Source organism: Nelumbo lutea, chromosome 1 (assembly GCF_056320005.1).
Source record: "Nelumbo lutea isolate HS-2025 chromosome 1, American lotus-T2T, whole genome shotgun sequence".
Lineage (NCBI taxonomy): Eukaryota > Viridiplantae > Streptophyta > Magnoliopsida > Proteales > Nelumbonaceae > Nelumbo > Nelumbo lutea.
The window spans coordinates 132,583,657-132,607,321 of NC_142684.1; the positions used below are offsets into that span (position 1 = coordinate 132,583,657).

The window sequence follows — 23,665 nt, forward strand, 5'->3', positions numbered from 1 at the left end:
ATATCTGAGCTCCGATTGGATGATTAAAGATCCAATTGAAAGATAAGAGAGAAAGCTAAAACTTTAATGTTTTTGGATTTCACAGATTCGGCCTAAATTAAAGTCAAATCTGGGCCCGAAGACAGAGCAATTTCATAGTGAGACATAGTTCCCAGCTGAAGCCCATTTCGCAGAAAAACCTTGAAGCGGCCCAAGTTATTAAAGCAGCCCATTCGAATTCAAGAATTTTGAGAGTCCTCTTAGATTTAAATTGTAAATGTAATTCCAGAAAGATTAGGAAAGATTTAGATCATGAGATAGGAGATAAGATAGGATAGGATAGGAGAAGTTTGGATCAAGGCTGATTTATCCATTCTTGGGATTACTCCAAGTAATTGTAAGCTATATCAGAGCTGGGCATACCAACCCTAGGGGGTATCAATCACGAATTGCATTGAGCTATCTATCAAGAAAGGAGAAAACAAATCAAGAAACTTGAGGAAGGTGATCAAGAATTTAAGAAACCTCAAGAAGAAGGTGGCGACAAGAAGAGGAGATCTAAGCACCATGGGCGAATTCATGAGTTCTTTCTTTCCCTTTGTTTGCTTTAATTCTTCAATCATGAACTGGTTTGTTTTAGCTAGGGTTGTGGAAAGCCTAACCCTGTTAATGAATATATTTTTATCTTTATGATTTATCCAAGATTGTGATTTCCATATAGTCTATGAATTATCTTGCTTAATGCGATTAAGAGTTTGGCCACCTCTTAATTGATTTGGTTTATGTGAATGAATCGAGATAGGAATTCACATAATTGACCGAATAGTTCATAATGTGAATTGAATGGTATATAGAGATATATATACATGATTCATCTGAATATAATGGTTTTCCTCGAACTTAATGCACTTCCATCTTGAGAGCTCTACTCGAGAGATCGAAGGGTTACCTGATGGGTGTAGTTTTAGTATATCTCGAGAGAGAATATTAAATAAAATTGGAAAGACCTCAGCTTATGGGAATGACAAATTATCTTGGATAATCTCCTCCATTAATATTTATTGGAATGGTTAGGTGGATCGAAAGCCCTAGCGAATTCAACCAATCGTTACATACTTCAACATTGTTACTTCTTCTCTTGTTTTCCTGTTTCTGAATTTTCATTAGTTCTTATTCTCAAATATGAAATTCGATTGTCCAAATAATTAGGGAAGGTTGTATTTCTAGTACTTATTTTGTTAAATCCTCGTGGGAACGATATTTTTATACTACTTGATAATTAGTGCACTTGTTAGGGTTATATTTATAGCTATCACCCACACCATCATCGCCATGATGAATGGTCCTGAGGGCGTTAGGTACAAGCTAGCTGATAGTGATGCCGTACCACTCCAGTAGCTCAGATATCAAGGTTGGGAGGGGAAACCTAAGGCCAAACTCTAAAAAATGCTGGTAGATGCAGATTTCTCCCTCCTCAGGGGTCCATGGCCTATCGCCCATGTCGGGGACCCTCGGGCTGTAGGACTGAGGTATGTGGAACCTCTTTGCCAGGGATTTGACCTGGTACACGTCCAAGGAGCTGTCAAACTCCAAATGTGGGACACTAGCATCTACCACCCTTCGGGCAGCACTCCCCCTACTGGTCTGGCGACGATTTTCGCGGCATCACTCTCAGAGAGAGGAGATCCCTCAGGCTCCCTTGGTGACGCCGAGGCGGTGCTTTCATTGGGAGAGTCATTTCCCTAGTTAACCTCTCCCTTAAAATGGCCACCTCCCATCGATGGGGATTACAACTAAAGAACCTAGAGAAGATAAGGGAGAGGGGGTTGCAGGAAAGCTCCCTCTTGAGATGTTTAGGAGTTCATGACACTCGGGACCAGAGACTGAAAACGACATTTTGAGATTACCTAAAAAGGATGGAATGTCCCGAAGAAAGAAAGAATCAAAAGAGTTATGAAGACTTGGGAGTTAGGGAGCTGTGTTCACTCGAGAGTAAGGGCGTCTAAGTCCAAATGGAGAAGAAAAGCACCGCTAGGGCCCCTATTTAAAGGAAAATGAGCGGCCCGGATTTATCCAAATCTGATGGCTGAAATCAATATGCTCCCACCATCCAACTGCAATGCAATACTCGGAAGACGAAACGATGCCCAAAGCAATGATCCGGATCAGCATAGATCCAACGAACGTGGGAGCCCCCTAGCGTAGGCCCTCGAAAGACAAAATGATGCCCAAAGCAATGGTTTAGATCGATGCAGATCCAACGGATGTGGGAGCCCCCCACTCCTATGAACCAGTCTCACCGCACCTCCTAGTGCATGCCCTCGAAAGGTGAAACGACGTCGGGTGAACCACAAAGACCGTCCGTGGCATTCCACCGAGCGAACCGAAAGCCTCGCTCGTCATGGACCACTAGACGAACCGTTCAACCTGGCAAATGCAGGACTCCTGGGGTGGTCATCCCCTGCATGGTAGCCCCATTAACGTGACCTGCCCGTGCGAGATATGGGACACCCCGCCAGACCAAGGCATCCACATCGTTCGTGCTTCCGAATCGAAGAGTGATGGCGTGAACAACAAAGACGATGCCATTGCAAGGCATGCTTCGGCTGATGATTCCGAAGGCATAACGACCACTACTCCCAATGACCAAAGCTGAAACCTCACTTTGATTACCACCCTCATTACGGGCAAAAGCCGAGGCCTCACCTCGGTCTCAGGAGTCGGGGGCAAGTGATGTGGGCTAGCTTGGCCCAGCCCATATAGGGCTAGAAGGCCCAACCCACTGACGCTTGCTAACGTCAGCCATGGTAGACGAAAGCCCTGCTGCCTTCGTATGAAGCCAATCACATAACTATCTAGCATACTGCCAGGGCCTACAGTCCGACCTCGTACGACTCTCATCCAAGGCGTTCATCTTCACCTACCACCAGCATGCTCAAGTATAAATAAGAGGTAACTGCCCCTTGAAAAGGGGCTGGAACAGAGTAATTCTAACATTTACTCACTCATTTACTTCTTGCACCTACATTGTCTAGCTAACAATAATTCTAGGAGATCTGGTGCATCCAAGGACTCTCTCCAGGAGCACTCTCACACTCTCCCCAGCTTCACACCTCGTACTAACTTGAGTGTAGGAGCCTCCGCCTCGGGTATCCACCCCAAAGCCTCTGACACTCCCTGTCTTGTAGTATCTCAGGCCACCAAGGACCTCGCCTCAACTAGCAATCCTCGACTACCATAATCCTCGGAAGGAGTACTTCGCCTCGATTTGTTGTCCTTGGTTTCGGTCAACCTCTTCTGAAGCCTTTGGGTCCTCGGATAACGCTCGAAACTTGAAGGGTGAATTTTTTACCTTGTTGCCCTCGACCAAACCGTGTGACAAAAGTTCTCATCATTGGTTAGTATTTCTTTATCCCTGATTTTCTTTTATTTGTCTTTGTGCCATAGTATTCTTCTTTGGCTATGCCTAATCACTATAACTTTTTTTTTTTTCATTTTGTGGCCATTTTTAGTCATTGTATATTGGGAGAATGACCAATCCGCCCAGATCAGAATTTTATAGCCCCCAAAGTACAGGGGGAATGCATCCTGACCGTGAATTGATGCCAAATTCACGGGCAGGATGTGGTTTATAGGGGGAAGAGGGCTAGTAGTAGGGGGGCTGGAATTCAGAATTCTGCATCGGGTGTATCCGTACTTCTCCGTTGTATATTTGGTATTTGCTATTGTGCCTAAGCAGAGTAAACATGGAGGCAGTTTTACCTTGGGAAATGGTATATTCAGGCATCTAGTGATTAGTGATTACATGTGTTTGGCACATCAACCTTTAAAAACCATGGCATAGGAATATATTAAATTACAATAAAACTGTGAATATATATAGTAAAAAATGAAAGGATGAAGAGGAACTTGGAAATTCGAACTATTGGCACCTTAGTGAGTTGCTTAGTTTCTCATTACATCTTGTGTTGGACTTAAAAGTGCCAATCTTTTCAACTCCAGAATCCAACATAATAGCTTTTTACAAGAACTTCCATGTCAATTATTGACATGAAGTCCAAGTGTTGGAGAACTAGACCCATTTTTTATTGAGGCTCCAGGTAACACTATGGAGGGCTAAGCTGATATGGCTCAGATGTAGAAAAGGCACACAGATGTAAGTTGTTCAGGACAGGGAAGTCAGAAAATTAGACTAATGGAACCCCTGGTTGATGGGAGCACAGGGTGGATTGGATAATGCATCCGGACCAGTTAAAGTACCTTGTTTTTTAATGATCTTGCTGATCTGGATGGGTAAGTTTGAACCAGGTGGGTTCACTACAAATAACTATAGAAAAGTAGGTTCAAGTTGGTGGTTGCCAATACACTATCCATTTTCAGTATAGATCTAGAAGAAGTGGGGCCTCTTTAATAGACATACTTGCTACTGTCATGTTTCTTTAGGTTGTTTCATGCTATCTTTGGGGAAGGTTGGAGATGATAATATTCATTCCAATAAAAACAGATCTGGATTCCTTCTTGCTTGTTTGATTTGTGAAAAATGTATGGGAAACCATGATGAAGTAAAAAGAGAAAACACATGCAGAGAAGGATTTACTTGTTCAGCAGATGGCCTACATCTGTGCGGTGAGATGAGCAATTTTCAGTACCAAGAGACAAGGGTTGCAAAGTTTCTCCTGTCCCTCTCCCCCCTTCCCTGCCCCTTTCCTTTTATCTTCTCCCTCCCTCGCATCCTCTCAGCACAATTTGACTTGTTTTCCTGTATGTCTGTAAGCTCTAAACTAACTAGTTGAAAATATAAATATATTTAGGCGCAAATTCCAATTAGGTAAAGTACATTGTAGTCCTCTGAGTGATCAGTTTTGAAACAAAATGCAAGACACCCATCATAAAAAAAAAAAGAAAAAAAAATGTAGAGTTTCTAAGTGGATGTTTTTGGGTATTTGATTGCATCTACTTTGTTGGAAATAATGTAATGTGCATGTGTACTTTAGGAGATTGACGTATGACATCATATCAGGCTTCCTAGTGATTTGCGTGTTTTTTGAGGCATTTTTAAAATTAATAGGAGTTTACAGGAGTTTGAGGCATCTAATTTATTGATACATATTACATACCCATTTGCAGGACTTTTATGCATTTCATGTTTCATTATTGTGCAAGATCCTTTGGAAAAAAAAAATTGTGGAAACTGAAGCCCAGGAAGCAGGATGTTAGGGTTATCTGTTTTAGGAGGGGAAGAATTTGTACAAAGGGGAGACGTGGTTGGTGAAAATTGTTAGGATCATGATTGGTCTGCGGATATTGGGGGGATGGCTGGGCTTTGTGGTGTCTTGGGTTGTAGGAGTGCATTCTGTTATTTGTTTGTAAGGACTGGGGAAGAATTGTATGCATTAAAAGGGGTTGGAGGGTTTTGGCGGTGTGAGTCTTTTGTATGGGTGATATCTTACACCTTGGTGTGTATCTTTTCTTCTTCTTCTTCTTTAATAAATTTTTTCTTTTTTATTAATTACCAAAAAAAGATATTTTGCAATCCTTTTTGTACAAAGATATATGTGCCTCCATTGTACCTGGAAGGTTGTTCTTTTGTGTGTGTGTGTGTATATTTGTGATGCTAATGCAATAAAGAAACTTATTTTAAGTTAGAGTTCTTCTGGTCAAGTTTTCACAAAATGGTTAGACCTCATGTTATCTCATTTTATTAAGCAAGCATGAGTTAAATATTCTCTAATGTTATCATTGCAGCCCTTGGGGAACATGTTCTTGTTCCAGTTTCTTGTTAATGTTCTTGAAGGGGATTTCTTACCTCGTAATACAATATATAATGGTAAGCCAATTTCCCAACTATGATTTGATGCTTACGGTATTTTAACATCTGTTGCTAGAGTGTGGTAGACTGGTAGTTGTCCATGCTAAAGTGGTTTACATTGTTTCAATGCAGAAACCAAGAACTGGGTCTTTCTCAGAGAATCCTTGCTCAACATGCTTCTGGTATCCTCTTCACTGGTTCACCTTGAGAATTATATATATTTAGTTACAATTTAGTGGCTATTATATGTTAAGTCTTCTATTAGTTTCTTTTCCTTGGAACTTTAGTTTTTCTTGGTCCCATTTCTCAAATTACTGGAGAAATGACAAAGTGTTTTGAAGATTCGTTACATTCTGCAGGGTTCAAGAAGACTAAGCTACGAAAGCCTAATCAAGGACTGCCCGTCAATTATATCTGAAAGATGCCAAAAAGATTTGGAAAATTCATCAGTAAAAACAGTAGACAATAGTGATGCTGCTGCTTTGGGAATTTCCTTGGCTGAACCAGAAAAAAGGAACTTGTATTGCTGTGTAGAAACTCTTGGTGCTGGCAAGTTTCATTTCTAGTCCTTGGTTGAGTGATCTCCATGATAAGTTCCACTAATAAATTCCTCCGTTGATCATTGCTTCATTTTTTATCTTTCTAGATTATGAAGCTTGATATGTCAAATAAACAAGCAGATATGCAATATTCTACTTCCAGATCTGATGGTTCAAGGTACTCAATGCTTTCTTCTTGACATGCTTGTTTCTCATATGGATTGTTTGACTACTGATGTATCAATTCCTGGTGCTTGGCAGAATCCCTCCCATGGAGGTAATTCTGGATGAACTTATGACGAAGATCTTCTTAGCTCATTTCTCCAAGTAATTGTTGCAGTTGTTTATTTCTTTTGGTTTGTTATTCCTTTTCCCCCCTTTGTAAGTTGGATCTGGAAAAGGTGTATGACTTAGTGGATTTGTCATTTTTGCTTCAGGTAATGCTAAACTATGGATTCGGAGAGAGGTGGTGTAACTGGGTTTTGGGGTGTCTTAGGACTTCCCGGAAGAGGAATTGTCTATCCTTGGGAGGGAGAGATACTCTAATTAAAGCTACCCTTGCCAACCATCCTATTTATTTCTTGTCAGTTTTTAAAATGCTTGGGAGGATTTCTAGAAGGTTGAAGAAATTAATGAGGAGAAGAATGATCATAGGGTTAGGTGGGATATGGTGAGAAGAAGCAAAGAATGTGGAGGTCTAGGGTTAGGAAATATTCAAAAGAGGAACGTGGCCTTGTTGGGTAAATGGCTATGGTGGCTTCCCCTAGAGAAAGAGAGGTTGTGGGTGAAGATAGTTGAAAGTATTCATGAGCTCACAAGCAATGGATGGGATGCTGGAATCTCGGCCAGGTCTACAAGAGCTTCTCCTTGGAGAGCCATTCAAGATGCTTTACCACTCTTCATTCCATGGATAAGGTACAAGTTGCACTTCGGTAACCTCATAAAATTCTGAAAAGATGTTTGGATTGAGGATTATCCTTTGAAGGATCAGTTCCCTTCTCTGTTTGTCCTGTCTAATCTGAAAAATATGCCTATTTCCAATTTCTTGGTGCCCTCACAAGCTTCCTAAGGTTTCGGGTGGAACTTGGGTCTTAGAAGAGCAGTTAGGGAGTCAAAACTGAATATTACCTTGTTTCTTCTCAATATTTTAGAAGGTGCCTTCCTAGATCCCTCAAATTCAAATAGAACAGTCTGGTCTTTAATAGACTTTGGAACCTTCTCTTGTGCATCTTTTTGAAGGGATAGGAAATCCATCACATGGATGCCCAAGATTGCGGAATAAAGGGGGCAAATTTCAAAAATTTTTCTTTTCCCTTCAACTGGGAATCGAATTCCCTATTTAGAAAATCATATTTTCAAGGATCATTCTTGAATCATAAACTGAACCAGATCTGAACCAAAAGGAGGAGAGAGAGAGATAATACCTGATACAGAGAAATAATATCTCTCAATGGAGGTGTTCACGCCCAAGGTAGAAACCAAAATCTGCTCCCACTGAAGATGGCGCAGTGTAAGGTGGAGCAGAATCAACAGTGTCCTTCCTAAGAACTTGATTCTTCCCAAGAATCACCTGGACGGCTTGTGAATACAACTCCTACCAATCTTTTCTCCAAAAGATTGGATCTTGATTTTTCCCAAGCAATGGAGATCAAACTGCTATAGGCAGTGGCTGCAGGAAGGAGGCGGCTAGAGAGAATTTGCAGGGTGCAGAATTCTCTACTCTGTGATCTCAGCTCTGAAGACAACACTTGAGTCTGTTGGGTGTTGTGTCTAAAGGCTACCGCCCCCTCTTCCTTTTATAAACTTAAAGGGATCAGCTTCTAATCCCATTAGGAGTTGCTAACCCAAATCATATCTGGGTTACCTTTGTCCGGCAGTCTTGGTTTCCATCAGTGAGAGTGTAGCCCCAATCATTACCTTTGTCCGACAAAGGGGCTGATCCTGTCACTATGATCACCCACTCAGATGAATTCTCAAACTGTCCCAACATACCCAGGTTTTGACCCCCGCTAAGGATCTCACTGATTGGTACATCAAAGACACCCCAATCCGACACCTAGTGCAGTATCATAATCGAGTCTAGGGGTCGGGTGTAACTTTCTAGTTTTGCCCATCAATATCTAAGGTCCAGTGCAATACTGGAAATCTGGTCCAGTTCAAAGATTCAATTAATCCCACACTGTATGTGCCTAGGGTCTCACCCTGGTAGTTGAGACAAGCCACCCCAACCGACTTGGTGGCACCACAGTGTCAGCCTTGTCAAGATAAGTCTCCCCAGACTGACCCACTGGCTGTGAACATTCTAAACTAAAACGAGTCTCATTAAGTGTTCAGTTTAAGGGTATTACACAGAAACATACCAAGGGAACATGAATCAAATATGCACTTTTATTCATTTACAATAAACTCATAAAGTACATCATTTTGATTGAACCTAAGGGCGTACAAAACTGTCTAACACTTTTTTTAAAGTCTTGGTTCACCCAATGGGTCCATTAGGGCAGCCTTTTCCGGTTAAGGAAGTCTGGTGTAAACCGATTCCTCCAAAGGTAGAGAGCTTTTGTTGGGAAGCAATCCTAGATAGAGTTAACACTTGTGATCTCCTTCAGAGAAAGAGGCCTTCAAGTTGTTTATCTCTCCACTGGTGTGTTCTATGCAAGGCTGAAGGTGAGACTTGTTGCCATTTACTGTTATCCTGCTCTGTTACAAATAACATTTGGGAAAGGTGTTCATCTCTGTTTGGTCGCAGTTGGTCTCCTCCACCAGATGTTCAAAGTCTCTTTGCTCCTTGTTTAGTTGGTCGAATAAAAGAGGAAAAGTTTATGTGGAATTGTCTCAGCGCTGCTGCTTGCTGGACCATATGGGAAGAAAGAAACGGGAGAATTTTCTAAGATAGGGAAAGAAGTTTGTCAGAAATTCTGGAAATTTAGATTAGAGTGATTCATTGGCTGAAATCTCTGGGTATTTTTAAAGATTTTTCAGTGGATGATCTGCTTAGAAATTGGAAGGAAATTGCAATCCAGATCTTGTCAAAGACACTTCCTCCCCAGCTTGGACTCCTCCCCCTAGAGGGTTTGTTAAACTTAATTTTGATGGAAGCAGCATGGGTAATCCGGGTCCTTCAGGTATTGGGGGTGTCTTAGGGAATGAGGTGGGAGTGATAATTGCTATGTATTCGGGACCAATCAGTTTGGGTGACTCTTCGAAAGCTGAGATCTTATCCATTATTGAAGGAACTAAAAGGGCAATCGATTTGAATATCACTCATTTAGTTATAGAGGGTGACTCTAAATTGGTAGTGGATTGGCTGAGAAATGGGCTTGCTAACTTTTGGAACCACAACAATGAGAAGAGGAAATTCAAATGGTTAACACAAAACATTGAGGTGAAGGTAAATTGGGTTAAGAGAAGTGCTAACTCCTTTGCTGACGAGTTAGCTAAACAAGGGGATTTATAGGGACTCTTTGTTTTGGCTATTTTGTAATTGGCTTGTTGTTTTATTTCTGTTTGGTGAGATAAGAGTGTTTATCTCTGTTCCATTGTACCTGTGTTGTTTATCTACTTCAATAAATTCCGTGTGTTATTGATAAAAAAAAAAAGAAATGCAACAAGAAATTGTAAACCAGCACTGAAATAGAAGAATAAGGAAAAAAAAAATCTTACAGAAGCCAGTAGAAGAAGATTGAGAGCAGAATAATCAGTCCTCAATAGCAATCCACTAGATAAAACAGTAGTAGTTCTTGAGGGATGAGATTGGGAATATCCACAAACCATAGAAATATAGTTGCCAAAGGGGATCCAGTAGTGATTATGATGAAGAATGCCTTACTGGGGGTTCTAGGGGTGGAGCCACCAGCTCAGATGTTATGTGAAATTTATCCGTACAATGTCCTTACAGATATCTATACAGGGGTATTTTTGTTAATTGCATATGGATTAGGGTACCAAAATAATAAACCTTAGTTGAACAATATAAAATACTAGCTTTCTGTTAGAGCTGTATTGTCTAATGAGTGATTGAAAATAGTGGAATTTCAAAGGGATTCTCCATGGATGTAGTCTCAATATGCCAAACCATGTAAATCTGTGTTCTTCTCTTCACCTTGATTTCTTTGCTATTCTTTATTCTCTTCGCAATAGATCAGCTGACTTACAAACAATAGTTTGGGGAGCATGCCAAACAGAAATAATTCTACTGGGGAAATTGGGGAGTTGTCAAACTAAGAGTCAGGTGGCAATACTGGCCTAAACACTTCTTCTGTATACTTATATCCATTCGATATAATGCTATTTGCTATATATCATATGCTAACAATATGATATATAGAAGGCTGAATGTCAACTCAAGGACTATTAATTGTCACCCTAAAACCCTATAAAACTATAACGATAACTCCCTAAATTACCCATGATCAATTGGCGGTAATATTAAATAATATCAAAATCTACCAAAGTTATTCTCTACAAAACATTTAAGCTTAAATAAAAAACTAAAATGACAACTTTTTTTTCATAATATAAAGTTAAATCTAACTCACCGACTACTAAACTAAAATTAGTGAATACCAACCCAAGGTGTAGCGTAAAAAAGGGATAGCCTTGCCTGGGCCGGATTTATGGACCACCTGACACAATTAGATAGCCTTGCCAATTGGATGAAGCTGCACACTAGGATCTGCAACCAAAAGGGAAAGTTAGAGGCCCAAGGAGTTATTCCTCGAGTCAGTATTCCGACGCTCAAGTCTGTTGAATGGAGAGGTAAGTGGTCGGTCCGAACAAGTAAGAATAATGCTGGTCCGAGCAGAAGAGATGGTGCAAAGGTGTTCCAAGTCCAAAAGTCCTTTACCTTGAGCGGAGATTACCTCTTTATAGTTGGGCGTCCATGCTCTAAATGGACGAGGCTTCCAGGGTTGTCAGTATGAGGTTGACCGCCGAGGTCTTCAGGATGTCTCATCTTCCCCAATAGACTTAACTTCCTCATCCGTGTAGGACACTCCTTCTTGGTCGTGATTATCTATCATGCATGGTGCCAACATGGGTAGAGGGAGAAGATGGGCATGAAGGCTACTACGTGGCATCTGTAGTTAGCTCAACCATAATCAAAGCCCCACTCCCCCAATTCCAAAGTTGAGGACTGTAGTGCTCGGCCGCGGTTAGGCATTGAAGAGCTCTGTGGTCCTCAACTAAGGAACTTTAACTTGTTAATTAATTTTTCTTTTCAGAGTTGAGTGGTCCAGGGTGGAGCTGGTTAATTAGGTGAACTGGCCTGTTCGAGGCTCATGCCGTTTCCGAGATGGGTTGGCAAATGCGTTGTTTCGTCTTCCCGAGGTTACGCGCATGCGGAGTGCGGCATTGAGTTGACACCATTGATCTGACTTGATCTGGACCATTGGCTAGCCTTATAATTGCTTTGTGTCTACCCCTTGTAGACTGACTCTGGGGGACTTGGCCCGAATCAGGGTCCTGTACTGTATTCCCATGGAGTACGAGCTGAGGTGCCCAAGTACTAGTGAGTGGCCTACCCTGGCTCGGCCTGGTGAGCTCTCCGTCTATTAGCACAACCTGATAGTCGGGCTAAGGTTTCCTTTGAGCGAGGGTATTGCTGCGGTGCTTAGGTGGTACCTCGTCTAGTCGATCCAACTAATGCCCAACTCCTTTAGGTATCTAGTTGGCCTTCTTTGCTACTGTTTGGTCCACGATATAGACATTACCCTGTTGATGTTTACCTACTTCCTACACCTAAAAAAGCACTAGTATGGTTTCTATTATTTCTCGGCTTGGCAGCATAACAAGGTGCTCGTCAGGGCTCCCTCCTCGGTGAAGCACTAGGAGAGATTCTTCTTTGTGCACTGCCCGGGGGGCTGGCCATTCCCCGCTGAGTAGACCTGTTCATGGGCCGGGCCGGGCGTTTACTCTTCATTAACATGATTTTGTTAGGGCCGAGCCCGAGCCCGGCCCGGCCCAACCAACGGGCCTACAACATGGGCCCAAGCCTAGCCCTAATAAAAAGCCCAAAGAATGGGCCCGAACCCGAAGCCTGAACTAATAGAAGAAAGAACTCACCGCCGAAGACTGTGTTCACCAGTGCTAAGTTCACGTCTGTGAGAGAGAGAGAGAGAGAGAGAGAGAGAGAGAGGATTCACTGCCATCGTCATCGATGCCTGTGTTCACTGCCTCGTCGGTGCCTGAGTTCACGTCTAAGATTCTGAGAGAGAAGAAGTGAGAAGCGGAATGGGAGAGAGAGAGAGAGGACTCACCGCCACCTGGCCGGTGCCTGAGTTCACGTCTGAGATTCTGATTTTCTAGAAGAAGTGAGAAGAGGAACAAGAGAGAGAGAGGACTCACTGCTGGTCCATCGGAGTTTGCTAGTTGCATTGGTGACTGTTCACCGGTTCTATCTGCTTGAGAGTGAGGTTGCGCTGGTAAGTGTTCCACTACCAAGATGAGAGATTCAGCTAGAAAGAGATGAATGAGAAGAGAGGGGTTAGGAACTTAGAATATTTAGGGTTTTTTATTTAACCTAAAATACATAGCTGGCCGAGCTAAGGCACGACATTGAAGAGCGAAACGACACAATCCACAAGATGAAGGACCATGTCCACGATCTAAAGGAGGTGTAGGACATGCTAAGGAGCTTGGGGATGCTGAGGCGAAGATTGCTCGAGAAAAGGAAGAGGGCATCTCTAAGTATAAGGGTTCGGAGGCCCACCAAAATGAGTTGGACGACTACGCCACCGACTCTTGGCAGGAGGGCTTCGCTCTTTTCCAGTGAAGGATCGTGTGTCACTTCCCGAAGGTAGTCGAGGTTGTTCAAGGGCTCAGTCCATTCGATGCCGCCACGCCTGAAGGGGATGATACCATTGTCGATCTCCAAGAGTGAACCGAGGATCCCCTAGTGGAAGATTGATGTGCACTTCTTTTTTCTCTCTTTTTGATGTATTCAGCTCGGTATGTCGAGCTTTTGACAATGTAATGATTTTTCATTAAAATTAAACTTTTTGCCGAGCACTTCTTTCTATGTCTTTCCTTCTCTCATTTTTTTTCAAGGTTTTACGCCTTGGAATTAAGTTGGTCAACGGGATCCGTGGGCCTTAGTCTTATGTTGGCTGAGGTCTTTGGTTTAGTGGCCTCGATCTTATGCTGACCGGGGTCTTTGGTCTTCGCTGGCCGAGGTGCTTTGGTCTTTTGGTCGAGGTCTCTGGCTTTGTGGTCTTGATCTTATGTTGACTGAGGTCTTTGGTCTTTGCTAGCTGAAGTCTCTGCCTTTATGGCCTCAATCTTATGTTGACCGAGGTCTTTGGTCTTCGTTGATCGAGGTCTCTAGTTTGGCCTCGATCTTCGCTGGTCGAGGTGCTTACAAGCTATCAACGTTGTCTCGAAGCTCGGTCACACTTGATCTTTGAAAGCTACGAGTCGGGTGGGTGTGTGGAGTTCGATGGCCATCCTCTTGCCATTATGTAGTGGGGACATCGTTTCCATGGTACCCGTTAGGGGCTTTTTCTGGCCTCGGCCGTCTGTGGTCGGTCGGGTCTTTCGTGGGGTTGTCACCATGATGTGGTCGTTGGTCAACATGGAGTTTGGTCGGGCTGTGCATTTGATAATTTGCGAATGAAGAGTATTCTTTATTTATTAAATTTTTACAATCCAGTTGTCAATAGTTTTCGGTACCGATGGTCATCGATACATCATAGTTTTGCCACTATAGCTCCTCAGGTAAGTCTTCAGTGCTTAGTTTCTCCTTTTAAGCGTTATCCCGCTCGAAATGGTGGCAATGGCCCCGAATGGGGGAGCTCGGGATAGGGGCTCATCGGCACAACACGGTTCTTCCCTAGGCTTGTGCTCTTTAATGCCAATGAATCCGCAAAGGTATCTACATTAGACAAGGTCTTCTAGGTGGTGGTGGCGGAGGTCATGGCAGCTTTTGGTGTCATGGCCATGGTCGCGGTGGAAGTCGTAAAACTTGTCTTGGTTTCTCTTGTTGCTCTGGTTTTTTATCTTCTCGGGCCACTTGATGAAGTTGCGATCGTGGATTTGCATTAGTATGTGAGCCCGTGGAGCGTTGATTTGAGTAAAGCTATGAAACGTCAACGGCAAGGTCCTCGGTTTGCAGTCAGGTTGGCGATCTAGCCTCCTAGTTTCTCATTTCGGTCTTCATCTGCCATGGTCCTTATGCTTCCGGTCGTATTGGTCTTCATCATCCTTGCGCAGTGCCTGGGCTTCTTCGGCATTAATGTACTTCTGTGCGTGTTTCATGAACGCGACCAGGTTGAGGAGAGGGTTCTTCTGTAGCGTGAAGCTGAACATAGAGGGGCGCAAGACATTCTTGATAAGGCATCAAGACAAAGGGTAAATTCTGAAGGGCACTTTGGACCTTCAAATTTAAAAATTTTAAGATGCCCTTTTGGTTTAATTATTTAAAATTTTATGTTGGGAATCAATAGAACAATCTGAGCGAAGATAAAGGTGTTGTGAACACAACATTGAGGAGGCTAAAGCAAGAGTAGAGGGTCTTGTGAACACAACATTGAGGAGGCTAAGGCAAGAGTAGAGTCTAGTGATACATACATAGAGGGATAGAAGTATAGGATTAAGGATTTTGGTTCTACCTTCAGAGATGACTAGGTAGAGTTTTATGGTGTGAGAGGATAACTGTTAACTATAGAGCTTCCTCTGTTTTGCTGCTAATCATATAGAGAAGTATAAGGATGTGTGCATGTTCAAACTTTAGAGTTTCTATATCCATACATCCTCCTAGCCAATTACATTAGAGTTGAAGATAGTCAACATAAAACTGCTTCGACTTTTGACTTTTTGATTTCCAAGAACCTTGTTTTATGGTGTTCATGTATCTCAATGTGCAAGAACATGAATGTCATTTGTAAGTTTAAAAAAGTTGCACATCAAAACAAGTAGGCACAGTTCATGAAGAAGATACTGCCATCCTCTTAATCCCTATAAACCATTTGTTCCTTTTTTTATGCAATAAATTTCATAATGAATAATCAAATAGGAATTAATCCAAAGAAAATACAAGACAAGGAAATTCATGGTTGGTTCAGTTCTCTTCCAAAGCATATATCTAAGAAGGACAAAATATTACTTTCTTTCTAAATTTCAAGAAGTTAGAAGCTTTTTCATAGAACTCAATCAAGTCCAATCCAAGTAATCTCATGTGTTCAAGATATTCTAAACTCCATGCCAAACACACACTACAAAACAGAGCACTCTTCAACACAGTTCAACCTCTTAGAATCTAGAATTTGCAATTCATCTGTATATAGATGGTTCATGCAACTGTGATACAGGCAATGCAAGGACTGTTTGTCATCAAGAAACTAAGAAACAACCTCATCATCTCATCTGGAGGTGTAGCATGCAAAGCATATGGGAGCCATGATTTGTAAATCAGAGCTCTAATCAGAGACCGAAGCAGCAAAAGATCATACATAAACTCAGAAATAAGTTAGGTCAGTTCATCTCCATTGGGTAGACTTAACCCATTGACAGCTAGCCTTGATCAAAGAGAATTCAGGTTCTGTTCTCCATTAGTTACTTCTTACTTTTGTGAAATAACTCTAAACTCTCCATTAACTACTTCTTTGAGTTGTTCTAAATGTTGTCTAGTCAACTTGTAATTCACTGCTTCCCATACCTTGAATATTGGTGTAAAGACTCCAATCATGGCTAGCAGGTTCAAGGTTTTCTACGTTCCAACAACTAATTACATATATTTTGCAATTTGCCTGGCTATTTTAATTTGCTCTCTATGTTGTGACTTTGTTTTTATTATAACCAAATTTATTAATCTAAGAAATTGTTAAAGGAGTCAACATTTTGTTAAGTACTTGGGGAGGAAGCTAACTGTGAATTTAATTTGCTAAGCCCATAAGTGGAAATTAAGATCTGTACCTAACATGTATGAAGTACATCACAGATCTGCTTCCACCTTCCAAGAATCACTAAAAAATTATGTTGAGTCAGGGTATATTCCACAACAGCTTTGAATCCAATCATACCTATTATAGTTTTTTTTTTTCTTTCTATAAAATTAACTTGGAAACTATTTAAGGACATGATTAAGCATCCTCCAGAACCTTGGAAGCTCTAACTACAAAATTGATTTTTTTTTCATGTTTACAACAAGTTATGATATATGTTTTCTTTGGAAGTATTCCTTTATTAATTGATAACTTTATGGTGAATCATCTCATTATAAAAAATGTTTTAATTGTAATTCTCATTTTCTAAAAGGGTTATATGTTGATGGGAATCCTATGTTTGGACAATTGAGTTTTCATTATTTATTTTTAGCATTTGTATTGGTTTGCTCCAAGAAGCATAATACCTTATAGTGCTGTCCAACTTATTATATATGAAATTTATAAGGTAGTCTTTTGAATCCTTTCCAAAAGCTTTATATGTTATGTAATGGCTTGGGAATAGTTCTTCTCATGGCATGTGATCAACTTTCTATATTTGGTGTTCTAGAAAATTTTCAAAGAGAACCAAGAGCTCTCTGTTGTAGCAAGACTTGCAGCAAGGGCTTATGCGGCCCAGTGATTTAAAAGGAGTGCCTCAAGTGCGCCTAGGCACACAGGCGAGTCACATTTTAGGGTAGGCGCCTCGCCCAGGTCCTAGGCGCAGCCCATTCAAAAGGCGCACCAGCGCCTGGTGCGCCTTAGCCCAGACTTGCACCTTTTGAAAATTTGCCACTTTTTCCTTTGTTTTGAGTCTGGCAATTAGGCCGGGGGCTCCGCCCCCCGACCCCCGTGCCACACCCCTCGAGGCCAACCCAAACAAGCCCATGTTAGGGTTTTAAATTCTAGTTCACTTGCTCACTGAAGCTTCAAGAACCCCTTATTTAGTAATGTTGTCCATTCATTCATCCTAATAAAATATCTTCTTAAAAGCAATTAAAACTATAAATTTATTATTTTTTGTGTGAAAACCTAGAATTTAAGACCCTAACATGGACTTGCTTGGGCTAGCCTCGAGGGGTGTGGCACAAAGGTGGCTTGTAGAATTAGGAATGTAATATGTCACATTAGCTACTTGATGCAATTGAGAAAAAAAAAGACGTTATGGGTTTTATATGCTTAAAAATGTTTTATATGTTTGATATCATTTTCAAAATCTCATTTGAATATGCTTTACATTTATGTTTATGTATTTTAATTTTAGATAATAGGTTTTTTAAAACATTTATTTTAAAACTTAACTTTATATTTTTATTAATATTTGTGTTTTAAAACTTTTTTTATTTTTTTGATTTTTTTTCATTTTTATATTTTTTTTAATTGTACTTCTACTCGTTAAGTACATAGAACTAGCTTTACTAAATTGTAATTGATTCTCTTATTTTACATCGGTCTTCTTGAATTTTTGTATGTTTAGAGTCATGATTTTACTGATTAAACCTGGGATAATCTGTAGTGGAACCAGTTAACTTGTATGATTTTTATGGAGAAAATCCAACAGTGTTGGGTAATCTTTCTAATCTAGTCTACATGAATATGAGTGGCAATAATCTTCATGGCATAATTCTTGCCACATTACAAGGTTGCTAGTCTCAAAATGGTAGACTTGACTTACATTAATATCACTGGAAGCATTCCTAGTGAACTGGGTCAACTAATGAACTTGACATACACGGTGCTCTCTGTCAACAACCTCACTGGTAACATACCAGAATCTCTATCAAGCTTAACATAATTGATAGACTTAGAATTGGCTGCTAACTACTTTAGTGGAAAGACCCTACCAACACATAGAATACCTGACTCCAGAACCTAAAAAGCTGTATTTTCTGGAGAGCCAGCTTTCAGAACAGATCCTAGTAAGCTTTTCTAATCTTTCTAAGCTGACATTGCTTGACCTTAACCTAAACAAGCTAGAGGGGGAGGTTCCTCTAGAGATGGGGAAATTAGGAAAGCTTCAAATCCTTTACCTCCATAGCAATGACCTTGTTAGTGGCTTTGATAATTATTACCTTCGGTTTATTACAGTTCATACCAATTGCTCACACCTTCAGAAACTTCACTTAGGTTCCTACTTGTTCATAGGGAACCTGCCAGACTCTGTTGGTGCTCTTTCCAAAGATCTATATTACTTCAACCTCCTCAATAACAAAATAACTAGAGAAATACCAACCAGAATTGGAAATCTAAGTGGCCTTGTGCACCTAACCCTATGGTATAATTACTTGAATGGAAGAATTCCTACAACAATAGGGAGGCATGGATAGTTACAGAGATTGTGTATAGGGTGGAACAAGTTACAAGGACAAATCCTAGATAGTATGGGGCAGATGACTAACCTTAGCAATAATTCAATTACAGGGCCAATGCCATCTTCACTTAGTAACCTCTCTTAGTTGAAGTATCTTTACATGTCTCATAACAACCTATCAGGAAACATTCCTGTGGAACTTACACATTGTAGTTTTCTAATGCTGCTTGATTTTCTTTTAACAAACTACAAGGGTCCCTTCCTATAGAAATAAGTCACTCACCCAACTTGGCCCTTATGCTTAATCTTTCAAATAATCATCTTGAAGGAGAAATACCTGCAAGCATTGGACATCTGGAAACTGTCCAAGCAATTGACATGTCAGAAAATCAATTTTCTAGTCCAATACCTAGTTCAATTGGGAGTTGCATTTCTTTGGAGTATCTAAATCTCTCTAACAACATGCTTGTAGGTTCAATACCAGAGTCCTTAGAACAATTTAGAAATTTAGAAATTATGGACCTATCTTTTAATAGGTTATCTGGTAAAGTTCCAACCTGGATTGGCAATAACCAGACCAGATGCTCAAGAATCTTAATTTATCATAAATCAGATTAACAGGAGAAGTTTCAAACAATGGGAGTTTCAAAAATATGGAAAGAAGTTCATTCATGGGGAATTCTAGTCTGGACCTGGGGCAGGAACTGCAAACAAGATCCCAACACTGGCAAAGTTTCTATCTAAATCAAGTGATCAAGTAAAATATTAACTGACAGAGTACATTCTTTGGTATGAATTATTAAATAATAGACCATGTTCTCAAGCAACTATGAAAAAAAAGCTAGGACATGTATTTTATGTTTCTTATCTCTTAATACATTTAACTAGAAAACCTTCACGTTATTACTTTTGTAATTAAGAATCTCTTGCATAGGGAGGATTGGATTTTCAATAGTTATAACGCCCATTTTGGTTAAATAAAATTACACAAGTGCATAATTTGCAATACTTTTCATCATCCAACTAGTATAGAAGATATCTTGGATTCATTGGTTGGACAGTTGGTCAAAATGACATAAAATCAACAAGTTGTACAAAGCTACATTTTGGGAACACCATTCATTTAGTGCATATTAGAAAAAAGTCGTTGGGAACTAAACCACCATAATGGAATTGAATATAAAGAAGATACTTCATCTAGATGTACAGAATGGATCTTATGGTTATTTTAAAGTTTTTCTCATACTTGGTGACAATTTAAACTTGAGCTATTATGGTTGTGCTTATCCAAATTAAAGCCATTGATGGGGTCTGAATGAACAACTTGCACCTGCACTATGGGAAATGCTTACCATTAGCATATATTTCCAAGAAAACCAAACTTAGAGGACAAATTGTGATAGCTGTGTTTCGCATAACATTTAGTTTTACCAGTGTCTAGTAAATTTTGATATCAGAAGTCCAATGTCAATATTGGATAATTGAGCACAAACAAGAATAAAACTGACTTTGTTGGACCTAATGGATTTGGATGTAAGGAATTAAATTTGTGAAGATAATAACCATATTCATTTCAATGAAAATTGGAAGGAAAATAATTAGATAAAAATGGAGAATAAGAAATTAAATGAGATGGATTGAGGGGATGGTATCTAACAGTAAAAGTAAAACGAAGATAAATAAATACAAAGGAATCTGGATAAAAAAAATGGTCACTGCTTCCTTACTTCTTATTTTCTATTGGGACATGTAGCGGGCATTTGTACTAAGATGCATATATTGAGCATAAACATGATATACGAAATAATGAGATGGATTGGGTATGTAGAATAATATGTGATATCATTCATCCTTTGGCTTCTATTTATTAGGGTATGAAGAAACATCCAAGAACACAATTACTTTAAAAGAGTTGATACCCCAAGTTACAAACCAGATATCACTGTATTGTCTTGGCAATAACTAATCCAGTATGTCTTGTATCATGTAGGTGTAGGACCTATCCGTTTGAAGTCTGGAGTGTATTAAATGAATTCGATTGTCAAAACTCAAAAGTACAAATTCTCTGATAATTTACTTTCAAATTAAAAGGACTAATTCCCTAGTGGTGGTGGAGATGATCAAAGAGAAGGGGCTGAACAAGATGATCTTCTGCACAGGTGGACTTTGGTTACCAATTAAAAAGGTAATCTAGAGATCAGCTGACTTGAAACGGAGATACCTTCGTTCTAGTAAATGAGCACTTTATCTCCCTGAATATGTATTGGGAAAAAAAAGTGGATGAAGAGGATATGCTGCAAAAGCTGGAAGCTTGAAACCACCTAGTTTTCAGCCTCGATTTTGGAAGGAAATGATGTTGTGATGTTTGATTATCGATGCTTGAAACCACATACAAAGAGATTATGGAAATATATAAAACTTGCAAGCATGTTTTATTACCGATGAAAAATAACATTTTCCAATAAAGGTACAAAGGCATATGTATTATTAGTTACATATTACTGAAACAAATGTTAGTTAATTTCTATTATGCATCCAAAAAAAAAAAAAAAGCACCTAGGAATGAATCCATAACACAAATAATAACAAAACTACAAAACATATGAGCAGACCCTAATCAGCTAAATTAACTTGTGAGGTGACACTGGTATTGCACGTGGGCCGACACGACTCATATATATTATTTATATATATTTTTTATAAATTATAATTATATAATAATATATTAATAAAATAAATAAATTTTAAATTTTATTATACTATTTTATTTAATTATTGTATAATAAGCAATTGTATACACAAAATTCTTATAAAATTAAAACTTTAAGTTTTGTCATTTTTTTAAATAAATAGCTTTGGCTTGATGCATGATTCGACTTGGCCAAGGCTCGGCCCACAAGCCAGCCCAGTTCGCGGCACAGCACGGGCCCACACGGGCCTAGGCCATGGGCCATGCTGGGCCGACCCCCAAAATTTTCATTGGGAATGGCGGCATGGCCCGTAACGACCCGTGGGCCAGCACAACATGTGTACGCCCCTCTTTCTCTCTCTTTATATATATATATATATATATATATTAGTTGACTTATTCGGCCCATATGGTTTAACAGGCAATCCAAGGGCAAAAGCAAATCAACCTCCGGTTCTTAAAACATTGAGCATAATTCACAACCAAGAAAAGGCTTTGGATGTTGGTTGGGTTGGCTTTTTTGGTCAGGCAAGGGTCCAAACATTACCAACCAAAGTAGGAAAACCTTGAGTCCTGTGTTAGGCGAAAGCTAGCCAAAGCTTAATTTACATTTGACCAGGCCCAAGTTTCTAAAATACTAGTTAAGCCCAACCAAATTTTGGGTCAGATCAGTTGAGCATTGGGCCGCCCCATATCAATCCAAGGTACAGTCTAGGTGACAATCACAATTACCATGGTCGAAAAATAGGTTTTGGATTAGGAAACTAAAGGGAATCTACTAAGCTAAGCAAGGAGAAAACAATATGCTTCTCTTCATTCTTGTAAAGTATAACAAATTGAAAAAGAAAAAACAGTTTTTAGACAAAGAAAGTTGATGCCATATGATTTACAAACAAGAGATGACAACGGAGTGGAATCGGGGAGGGTTTTGTAAATTTTAGACTCTATATACTTCTCTAGACCTTTCAATTCATACCCTCCTCAAAACCTATAGTAGGTTGTATGTTTTTTTTACCATCATTGACCCAAATAGTTGAACCGTTCAGCCCAGAAATCGGCCAGGCAACTGGTTCCATTTGACCCAAGTGGTTGAACCATCAACCTGTTTGACTTGGGCAATGGTTTTGGCCATTTTTAGTTTAATTATTTTTTATTTTTTAAATATTGCAATGGCCAATCTATTTAGACTGAATGGCCGAATTTCTAACCTAGAAACTGATGGCCAAAACGTTCCAATTTTGGGTTGGTTTTTTAAAACATCAGCAAATTGGATTTTTAGAATGCAAACCCTCCCAACATTTGAGGGTGGTTATCGAGTTGTTAGGTTGGATTCAGAACCTACATCTAATTTCCTATTATGCCTTCTTATATGTAAGCAATAAATAAGTAAAATAACATGAACAAACATCAAATTTTCAACATATAAAAAACACAAACTATCAATTATCCTTAACATAAAACTTAAAATATTATTAAACTTAACACCTAAAACATAAGTTAATATGCCTTCCAACAACATATGGGTCGAGTTTAACCTAAACTGTATACCCGTATAGATTATAAAATTCCAAAACTTGTCATCGCCAAAAAATTTGTTTTTCAAGCAAAATAAAACCCACCCAGTCAAGATAGGTAGAAGAGTATACTCATCGATTAGGGTTAAAATTACCATCCTTGTGTACAAATGACTATCATTCTGAACAATCATAATCCAATACTAATATACTATATGATGAGGGGGTAATTTGGTCTGCCAATGACATTGCGACACATGGCATCACAGAACCGCTAGAATGACACCTTAGTGATTTCAAGGAGGTGCCAAGGAGCACCTCGGAGTACCACGTTGTACACCTCGGCATCACCCTGGGACCAAGGTACGAATAGCTCGAATTTGGGTGTTGACATGCCCGATGTACCAAGTAGCCTTTATCTTGGAGTGAGCCAATCGTTTCCAATTTCCTCTAGATCATGATGCCACATCGATTAAGGTTGATCTTCTCCCTACTCGATTCGGACAGAGTTGGATAAACCTTATCAGCTTACGTGGAGTCCGTCTTTGGGTGCGAAACCAACTCCAGATCAAACAGGTTGGAGATCTCAGACATGCTTCATGAGGCCCACGACAACTCGCCTATATAAAGGCATCACCTCCAACCACATAAGGTATGCGTGATATAGCTCTCTCAACTCTTTGATTCCCTCGCTTTTAGGTCTCAACACTCTTCACTAACTTAAGCATCGGATTGACCACCCCGGGTAAAGCAACCTGGACACTGATATTGTTTTTATTGCAATTCGACTAAGCAACCTCATCAGCTCGATGTCCAAGTTGTCATCCAATAGGGATCAACCAGATCGTGCTACATTAATTGGTGGCATCTATGGGAACAATATATAAAGCAAAAGTTCTCATTTCTG

At 39.9% G+C, this 23,665-nt stretch overlaps 1 pseudogene; it reads left to right on the forward strand.

Annotated features, from left to right (window-relative positions):
- Nucleotides 1–3,725: 3,725 nt before the first annotated feature.
- Nucleotides 3,726–19,316, forward strand: LOC148877651 (uncharacterized; annotated as a pseudogene).
- The last annotated feature ends 4,349 nt before the right edge of the window (nucleotides 19,317–23,665 follow it).